The sequence below is a fragment of the Pteropus alecto genome, unplaced genomic scaffold, assembly GCF_000325575.1.
Source record: "Pteropus alecto unplaced genomic scaffold, ASM32557v1 scaffold94, whole genome shotgun sequence".
In the NCBI taxonomy this organism is placed as follows: Eukaryota; Metazoa; Chordata; class Mammalia; order Chiroptera; family Pteropodidae; genus Pteropus; species Pteropus alecto.
This window is the reverse complement of record NW_006437736.1, coordinates 9,913,315-9,923,647: the sequence shown is the minus strand read 5'-3', so window position 1 is coordinate 9,923,647 and position 10,333 is coordinate 9,913,315. Positions and strand designations below refer to the sequence as shown.

The window sequence follows — 10,333 nt, the reverse complement described above, 5'->3', positions numbered from 1 at the left end:
CACAAAGTGAGAGCGGAACAAAGAGTAAGAACTCAATACATATTTTACTGATTGGTTCTTGTCGCCACTCACTAGACTATTACCTCTGTGAGAGTGGGCACCATATTTTTTATGTGTCTTAATGTCCTCAATGCCTAGCAGAGTATCTAGAATAGAAAGCACTAAATATTTGAAAAACGAATTTTAAAAACTATCTCGTGTTTATATCAGTTCACTTTCCTTCCCCTTTGCAACCTTTTTCACCTCTCCCTATTCACTTTTCTCATTTATTCATCTTTTGCCCTCCTTAGCTTTAGCCTGGGCAAGTTTTTATATCAGAAATCTAAACGCTGTTGAGTGTCCAAATTTTTGAAACAAGAAAATCCACAAGACCAAAGAGCTTTGCATGAATATCATGTTAGTGGCAATATGGATTATTCCATCGAATTTCCTATCATCTGAGCAGGAGAATGCAGAATAATACACTTTTTAAAATTCAGCAAATTGGAGACTCTTAACAAAAATTTACTCCCAGTAATTCACAGGCAGACCACATTCTTCATATGCTTATAACAATCTCAGGATTCAGAAAAGCTGCTTATTTTAAGAAACAGAAACTTAGAAAACTCCTTTTATTGAAAAAAAAATTCCTTCTATTGAAAAAACCCCAAGTCAAAAATACCATAGAGATCTAATATCTGAATTTGGCCCTTAATGTAGCCCAACTTTGCTCTAAAAAGAAATACAGAGAGATGGTAATAATAACAATTGTGTTCTTGATAGTTCATTTGATAGTTCAAATTTTAATCATATTTTGTCATTTGGAAGGATACACATTCCCAAGGAATGTTCTCTCTGCATAGCAGTTAGCTGGCCTCAGGTCTCCATGAACCTAACTAGACTTTCGTACAATTAACAGTGTTCGGTGGGTGTCATCGCCGCCACTTTGGCACAGCCTCTGTGTTTGGACAACGCAATTTCTATTTACAACTAGACTTGCTTATCTAGTTGTAAATAGAAATTACAACGCAATTTCTATTTACAACTAGATGTCACCACAGGGTGACATCTTAGGGACAAGGTCACCCTGTGGTGACATCTTAGGGACAAGGTCAAGGCAAAGCTTTAGTAGATAGCCTCAGCCTTTGTCTTTCTTCTTTTGAAGGAAAATATTTGCACGTTACTATGGACTTTAGTTCTCTGCAATTTTACTGTATGGTGGATTTGAAAAATATTTAGTGGGAAGAAAAAGTACAAAGGACTAAACTATATTAGTACTTCTCAAACTTTAATATGATTGCACATTACTGGGAGAGTTGGTGAAAAATTCAGATTCTGGTTCAATAAGTAGGTCTGAGAGTCTACATTTCTAACAAGCTCCCACGTTGGAGCTGCTGCAAATATCGAGAACCTGAACAATGAGTTCTGATCCACCCAACGCGTTACAAATTGTTCTGATTAGAACATTCTCTCTTCTGCTAAAACTTTTGACACATATTCCTCGCACACCCGAATTTTTTTTCAGGCTTCAGACTGTGAAAATTAGCGGATACAAAGAGTTTCCTCTTCAATCCATCATCCTCACATTTTTTGTTCCTGAGTTTCACATCCCACCCTCGTTTTGCATGAGCTAAGAACCTAACATTTTATTACATATTCTAATTTGCCTCACATCTCAAATTTAATATGAATTTGCAATTCATGAAAGTGTGGTAATACCTTTTTCTTTTCATGATTTCTTTTTGAAAAACGTCCTCTTCAGTTTTTATAAGGATAAAGGAGCACTCTCAGATATCTATATGGTATTATTTAAAGTATTTATTTGTCTATTTACCAAAAAACAAAAAAGAGCGAAGAATAATCAATTTGCCCCATAAGAAGAACCATGATGGTTAATTTGATTATGTTTAAATTTCAACCCCTACCCACGGAGGGCAATAGGATATCTGCTTCACTTTGAGTCTCCTGTCTTCCACGACTCACTATTATGCAGTGGTACTTTCTCATCTCTGTTCAGAAATGGAGATGGCGTTCTGTCCACAGTGAAGTTCTTTATACAATGCAAAAGAAAAAAAAAAAGTCATTTCAAAGAAGTTCATTAGCTACTGCCAGGCTCTGCGCTAACGAGGGTCTGAGACAAAAAACCTCGGCCAGCGCTGTTGCCATGTCGGCTCCCAGCACGTCCTTGGGAGACTTCCTGGAGTCCTCTTGGGACCAAAACAGTTAAGTTCACGACTCCTCCCACCCTCTCTACTAGAGTGGATTGATAGCACGCTGCTTTTTTCTCCTCTGCAGATGATGTTTGTCACCAGACAGGGGGATCAGAATTGTAATCCTTCATAGATTCTGTTGAATTGGATTTTACTGCTTTGACCTTTGCAATGATACATATATATATTTTTTTTTTTTGAATGACTGCATGTTCCGTTTCTCCAGGGGATTTGAAGTGAGGAGGGCCAAGCAGCTCATGGTGAGGGGAAGGATGCTGGAGGAGGGATCTAGAGTGATGGTGATGGAGTTTTTGACCTTCTAGACCAGAGATTTGTACTTTTGTGACTGAAGATATCCTTTGGCTATACAGATAAACATTGCTGAGGTTAAATGGCAAACCTCAATTGCATGTAGCAGGAAACTAAGGAATTTTTCAAGTCTAACCAAGCACTGTATTAAGGACAATAATATTATCCATAACGGTTGTCTGCTACACCATGTCATCCCAGACTATTTTTAATTCATTTTGTACCCTCTACCCTATAAACCACACTGGGCTTATCCACATGCCAGGATGGGACATTACTTCATCAGATTAGAAGCCATGGGATGTCAGGAGAGGATGAGCAGGGGAACACATGCTACCCACAGACATTTTTTTCACTATGACAGGTAACCATAAGCCAAGCTGGAGAACATAAAACCATAACTAATTGCATGCTCCAAATTCAGAGTCAAGGAATATATGCAAGTGCCACTCTGTCCCTAGCACTGCACTAGGCCCCAAAAGGCCTTACAGGCTCCAGAGATGGTTGGTCCCTAGGGGTTCACAGGCCCTGCTTCAGTGCACGATTTCAAGCCATTACTGAACTGGGTTTCCTTATCCGTTAAATGCAGATCAGCATGTCACGCTGACTTGGGCATGACCTGGGCTGGAGGGCTGGTTTTGCCATTCAGTTATTCTATTTTAGGCAACCTGCTTAAACTCACTGAATTTCCATTTCCATTTCCTCGTTTGAAAAGTAAGATTTATAACACTCATTTCTTTAGAAGATTATTATGAGTATTAAAGATGGTTTATGTCAAGAACTTAGAACAGTATCAGGTATATACTAAATGGTCAGTACACAGTAGGTATGCTCACTAATGCATCCATTGCTGTGAGGCTTTTGAGTTATTGACAACAACAAATACCATTACTTAGAATATTATTTACCCATGAGAAAGAAGTATATCCTGCCATTGTGACAACATGGATGGGCCCTGAGCACATTGTGCTTAGTAAGGTAAGCCAGACAGAGAAAGACAAGTACTGTATGCTATCACTTATATATATAATCTAAAAAAGTCCAACTTGTAAAAGCCAGAAAGTAAAATGGTGGCTACCAGTGGATGGGGAGGGGGTAAGAGATGTTTAAGGGTATAAACTTGTAAGGAGTAGTAAATAAGCCTTAGAGATCTAAAGCATCACACAATGAATATAGAAAAAAATATTGTACTTTATTATGTAATTATGTAATGTGACAAATATTGCTACAATGGCAATCATATTACAATGTATAAATGTATCAATGTAACAGGATGTACACCTAATACACGTTACATGTCAAATTTATTCAATAAAAAATAAAAATACCATTACTATCTATTTCAAAAAACAGTCGCATAATGGAAATTGGGGGTTATTTGAAGGATACAACTGTATCTTTTTCTGCTCCCCTGCCAGCCCCAAGCTCAGTGCTTTCTTCACATAAGTAGCTTGTTAGACAAATGGCAGCAACCAGCACGGTTATGAGTCCTGGGCCCAAGTTCAGACTGCCTGGATTTGAATCCTTGCTCCTCCACTTACACACTGGGGGTCCCTAAACACAATGCAGAACATCTCTCTGCCTCAGTTTCCTCAACCGTAACATAAGGATGATAATTGCCTTATAGGAGTGCTGTGAGGACAAAGTAACACCATCATGTAAAGGGCTTACCACCTAGCACCCAGCATAATGTTAACCATTTCAAAACTTCACGAACTGGGTTAAATGGAAAAATACTCAATTGGAAACAAAAAGCCCAACATGGAAGTATATGTCAAGTGCCCTTCAGAGTCAAAGGTGGCAATGAATATGTGTGGCTGCAGAAACCCAGAAAGGCTCTATTATTTCTCTTCTCTTTTTTAGCCATCTGTGAATTGACAGACCAGCTGGACAAGATAGTCTCCAAAGGCCAATAGCAGCTCAGGTTTGCTATGATTTTAAGGAACTCTGCAGAAACGACTGTATTTCAGATTCAAGTGTGGGAAAATCCTGCTCAGGATGGGTAGGAGAACATTATGGGGGGATCAAGAAAAGAGGACATGCGTGTGAGCTCTTCTCTTCACAATCCACACCCCCCAACACACCTCACGCCAATCAGCACCGTAATCACTGTCCTGTTTGTTACTTTGCAGAAATAAGTTCAAACACCTTTCAGCCAGAATACAGAACTCTGTGACCTTGTAGAAAAAGCAAGACCACAATATATCACTCTGTAAATTAAATAGTCTGGCCAAGTTCTGGCCTGGTTTATAGTCGTGATTCAGAAAGAAACACAGTCCAAGTCGAAATTAGCAGATTATAAACCAACCCCTAGTCAAGAAACATAAAAACAAACTGCTAATAGCACAGACTCTGGTCCACTTCTGAACAACAGGGTCCTCGCAGCCGGAAGCGGGAACTTGGGCCTCCGCAGAGGTTCTCCCTGGGTCAGGGCGCCAGCTCGCAGCTCATAATTTCTGCCTCTGCCACCCTTTCAGGTATTTTGAAATGTTTCACTTGTATCGTGATTTGAAATGATTCCATGACTCAATTCTATTGTTGTTCTGTGTACAGTGAGTAATGAAACATTCTTAACGGCATCTTTTGGGCGCCTTTTCCTTTGATTTTTCCAGCTTAATGACATTATTGAGAGGGCTTCGGGGACTGTTATGCAGATGTACTTCCTGGCGAAGTTGCTGCTTCAGGAGAAGTCATTACTTTTTGTGGGGCCCCCAGGCACTGGAGACGCTGCTCTTACAAGCAGCTTCCTGCGACAGTTACCTCGTGAAAAATATGTTATGTGTCAAATTAACTTCGCAGTGCAGACCTCAGCTAAGCAGACCCAGAACATCTCCCTAACGGAACTTGAAAGGTACCCAGAGTTTTAATTAAAATCAAGAATGTAATTGTGCTTAGTTTACTCCTCAGAGATTATCCACGAAATAATATGAGGCGCTCGCCTTCAGTTTCTGACAGAATAAATGAAACTTGATTTGTTCCTCTCTGTAATGTTTATTACCAGGGAAACCACATTTTAATTGTTGTTGACAAATATTCTGATTTATGGGATGCATAAAATGGAACGCGATCTAGATAGCTTGTGTCTACTTAACTTTTCTTTTGCAAAATTTTGCTTCAGGAGGCAGTGCTACCTGTCTGTCATGGGTCTTCTTTAGGCCAAAGTATATTAAAGTAAATCACCAGATTGGATCTTGACTAGTAAAAAGAACCATCTGTTAGGGAAACATGTAAGCAGTAGGCGATAGAGTTGGTACTTGCCAACACAGGGAGAGCAAAAGGATCAACTGGAAGAATGGCAGTGTCCAGGGGATTCTATCCAGAAGCTAGTTAGCTTTCCAGCATCTAAATCATGCATTTTTAATTCATCACATGGCAAAAAGACAAGTCAGACACTAATTGGCACCATAAAAGAAAATTTGTGCCATATCAGGAACTGTTCAGTCGGAGGGACTTTGCATCCATTCCTCATGGACAATTTTGCATTCTGTTTAAAGTTTTGAGTTGAAACCTGAGGATGCAGATGTGGTTAAAGAATCTATTTAAATTGCAGATTCCATTCATAATGCTGGCTCATTGCTAGAAAAACAGTTGGAGGCAAGTATGTCCATGACCTCTTTCTAAACAAAGTCAAAATTTAGTAAGTAACTAGTATATATCCAAATTCCAAATAAAATGTCCAAATTCACATATTTTTAAGGGATATATATACATGTATATGTGTGTATATGTGTGTGTGTGTGTATAAAATCTTTCAAGTGTTAATGACAAAGTACTTGCTACCACATCAATGATTCTAATAGTAGTCATTTTTTATATATGTGTCTTTAAGGAAACTAGAATTAGTATTGATTAATTTTAGTGCTATATATTAAATGCTATATATTAATATATCTCAGAACTATTAAATTGAATATCCTTTAAGATTCACAGTATTTCTTTCCAGGGATTATTAAGCCTCAATCACATACAAAATTACTATCTGTTCTTCCATGTCCTCGTCCTAGAAAAAACAAAATGGATGTTAATGGAGGATCCTCTTTGCCCTCAGTAAGGCCGTGGGTGATTACAGACTTTGCATATTTAGCTTTCAAGATTTATCTTATGGTTGCTTCCTCAAACTTACATTCCAACGTACTTTGCTTTTGCTGCATTTTCAGCTCAAAAAGCTCTTTCAAGCATAATTAAATCATTTAATGTTCCTGAGTGTTATTGCCCTCCTTAAGAAATGCAATTTCATGTCATTTCTTTAATTTGAACTCCTATCAGTGTTTCTGCCTTAGAATACACCTGTCTTTATGAAGTTCCTGCAGGGACATTTCCAACACATTTTAAGAAATTAACCCAATACTGACCCATCACTGCTCCCACGAGTGCACTTTCTTAGGTACATTTTGAGACTTGAACATCCCTGTGGGGACGCAGCATTACATCTCGGCCAAGTTCTCCATCCCCGTCTCCTGGGGAGAGAACAATGTGACAATCAAGCCTTCCCTCACAGTTGACATTTGCAGGGTTCAGATGGAAAAAAAAATGGACTTTTTTCTTCTCCTGTAGCCCTGAAAATTTTCAAATCTTACAGCAAGTCTAGAAAAAAAAAAATTAAAGAATTTTGATCATAGAGCTATGAAAGAATAGTTGGGACTCGGAAGGGCCGTGTGCAGAACGTGAAAGAGAATTCAGAAATAACTGCTCAATTTAGCAACTTTACAAAAAAATAAAGCAGTATCAAAAACAGCTGCTGTCTTAGCTCAGGCTGCCACAGCAAAATACCAGACTGTATGGCTTTTTTTTTTTTTTAATGATCCAAATACTTTTTTTTAATTTAGATACAGTTGTTATTCAATATTATATTAGTTATATTAGTTTCGGGTATACAGTGTGGTGATTCAACATTTTTATACCTTATAATGTGATCATTCCACTAATTCTAGTAATCATCTGTCACCATGCAAATTTATCACAATATTACTTACTATATTCCCCTTTACGTATTTCAACCATCTCCCACACCCCTCCCCTCTGGCAACCATGCCTTCGATATCTGTTTCTATGAGTCTGTCTTTGCTTTGTTTTCTTTGTTAGTTTGAGTTGGTTCTTTTAGATTCCATGTATAAGTGAAACCATATGATATTTGTCTTTCTAACTTATTTCATTTAGTATAATATCCTAATGTCGTTGCAAATAACAAGACTTCATTCTTTTTTATTGCTGTGTAATATTCCATTACATATATGTACCACATTTTCTTTATCCATTCATCTATTGATGGACACCTAGGTGGCCTCTATATTTTGGCTATTGTAAATTATGCTGCAATGAACATATGAGTGTGTTTATCTTTTCGAATTAGTGTTTTTTGTTTTCTTCCAATAAATATCCAGAAATGAGATAGCTAGGTTATATGATAGATTTATTTTTAGGTTTTTTTTTTTAAGAATCTCCATACTGCTTACCATAGAGGATACAACAATTTGCAGTGAGATTTGGTGGCTTAAACAACAAAAATTTATTTTCTCACAGTTCTGGAGGCTAAAGGTCTAAGATCAAGGTGTTATTGGCAGGTTTGGTTTCTCCTGGGATCCTCCCGCGGGCTTGCAGATGGCTGCCTTCTCACTGTGTCCTCACATGGCTTTTCCTCTGAGTTTTTCCACCCTTGATGCCTCTCCATCTTCTTATAAGGATACCAGTAATATCAGATTGAGGCCCATTCGTATGACCTCATTTAACCATAATTACCTCTTTAAACATCTTATCTTCAAATACAGTCATATTCTAAGGTACTGTGGGTTAAGACTTCAGCATAGGAATTTTGAGGGGACACCACTGAGTTGACACAGCTGCAAATGCTCTTCAGTGTGAAGAGAGCAGCCAGTGGGGGGAAAAATAATTAAATATGCCCAAGATGCAGAGCACTCCACTAGGCAATATGAATAAAGAGTACCCTTTGGGCCTGAAGTATTTTATTTTTCTGTACCTGACAGGGCTATATGAGAATCTATGAGACTCACAGCCCAAGAGAATATCTTCAAGAAAGAGAAAGATTCAAGAAATGGATAATTAAAGCTAAGTAACTGTTCACAGGATGTTCCTGATTAATCTAGCCTCCAATTTATTCTAAGCTCAGTATTAGGGCATTGGATAAATCTTCTCACAATAGTTCTAGACTGTGAGCTCCTCCGATGCAGGGACTCTGTGTCACATACCCTTGTGTCCCTCATGTCCAACAAAGGACTTGACACATTTTGGGGGATGTGTTTCTTGAACGGAAGCAAAGCCTTTGTTAGCAGAGCAAATGAGGAGACTGCGGAGAGCCTCGGGTCCTGCTGATTTCATTATATTAGGTGGAACTATCTGGCATTTCTCTCAAATTAGAGCTTTTTCTGCCAGAGTGCTATTTGAAATAGAATGCATGATAACTGTGAATAAAATGAAGAATTTGCTTTACACTTTAATTTATTCACTTCTAGTGTTTACTCAGAAAGTATTTGCAGAACATACTAAGACATTAAAAGTTTCAGAGGAATTTACGACCCTCTTGGAATGCCAAGGGCCCTATGGAAATGATCTAAATCTTTTCCAAAACCTCTCATCAAACTTCAGCACGTAATTCTTTTAAATTTATATCCTTTCTTAGAGGAATATATGACATGCTCTTTATTCTCCTGCTTCTATGTCTTTTTACAATTGTGCCAGATGGAAACTTCCTCTAAGCTTCTAATTTTACCCCTTATTAGTTTTATTAAATATCAGCCATTCAGCCAACTCACCTTCAGACAAATAATTGTTTTTTAGTAATGAACTCTGATTTTCACATATAACCATGGCAATAAAAGGAATCTTAAATGTTTTCGGTGTACCGTATTGACTTTTTAGTTGAAGACTTAGCTGGTAAGCATGATGCAGAGCCCATGAAAGAATCGGGCCCATATTTAGGACTCTAAGTGTTTTCTCAAAACAATAACTGCTATAAACCTTGGCTCTTATGTCCAAAGTTTATTTTATTTCTTAAAAGCAATTTTACATGTGTTCTCTTTTATCTTTACAATATCCCTCTTGAGAAAACCAATTGAGGTGCCCCTGTTTTATGGGAATGAAAACACTCACACAAAGAGATGTATTTCCCTATAAGCTATGGTGTGCATACAGCTGGCCTCACACTCTACTGATTTCAGTGGCAGAGCTGACTTTAACAGTGTACAGTGGAACTTTCTTGAAGGCACCTGTAATAGGAGGAGCTCCTGGCATTTTGTGGGCACTCAGGACAATACAACTTGATGTGACAATAGATTTCAAATCAACTGAGCTTCAATTAAAAATTCTCTGCAGTAGCTCAGGACAACTTATAAAACAAAGCCCTCCGGTGAATACTATTTATCTGGCAGAGCCACATTTAGCAACCTGAAGATGATGGCTGGAAGGTGTTAATAATCCCTGCTCTAGAAGGAACAGAATAGTGACTACTATTTAAAAGATGGAAGGGTCTACGGCCATGCTACCCTGAACAAGCCCGATCCCATCTGATCTCAGAATCTGAGCAGGGTCAGGCCTGATTAGTACTTGGATGGGAGACCACCTAGGAAGACCAGGTGCTGTAGGCATAAAAAGATAAAAATAAATAAATAAGGGATTGTAAGATGACAAGGTCCTGCAATCTGTGAGGTCAACCAATGGTTGCCTCGCCTAAAAAAATAATAATAAAAAAATAAAAATAAAAGGTGAAAGGGATTTTTTCTCTCACTGTAGAGAAGTCATAGTACTTGGATGGGAGACCACCTAGGAAGACCAGGTGCTGTAGGCATAAAAAGATAAAAATAAATAAATAAGGGATTGTAAGA

At 38.1% G+C, this 10,333-nt stretch overlaps 1 non-coding gene across 1 annotated transcript; it reads left to right on the top strand.

Annotated features, from left to right (window-relative positions):
* The first annotated feature begins 9,977 nt into the window (after positions 1-9,977).
* Positions 9,978-10,096, top strand: LOC112481915. Its single transcript, XR_003047127.1, has one exon. It is a non-coding gene; the product is annotated as a 5S ribosomal RNA (ribosomal RNA).
* The last annotated feature ends 237 nt before the right edge of the window (positions 10,097-10,333 follow it).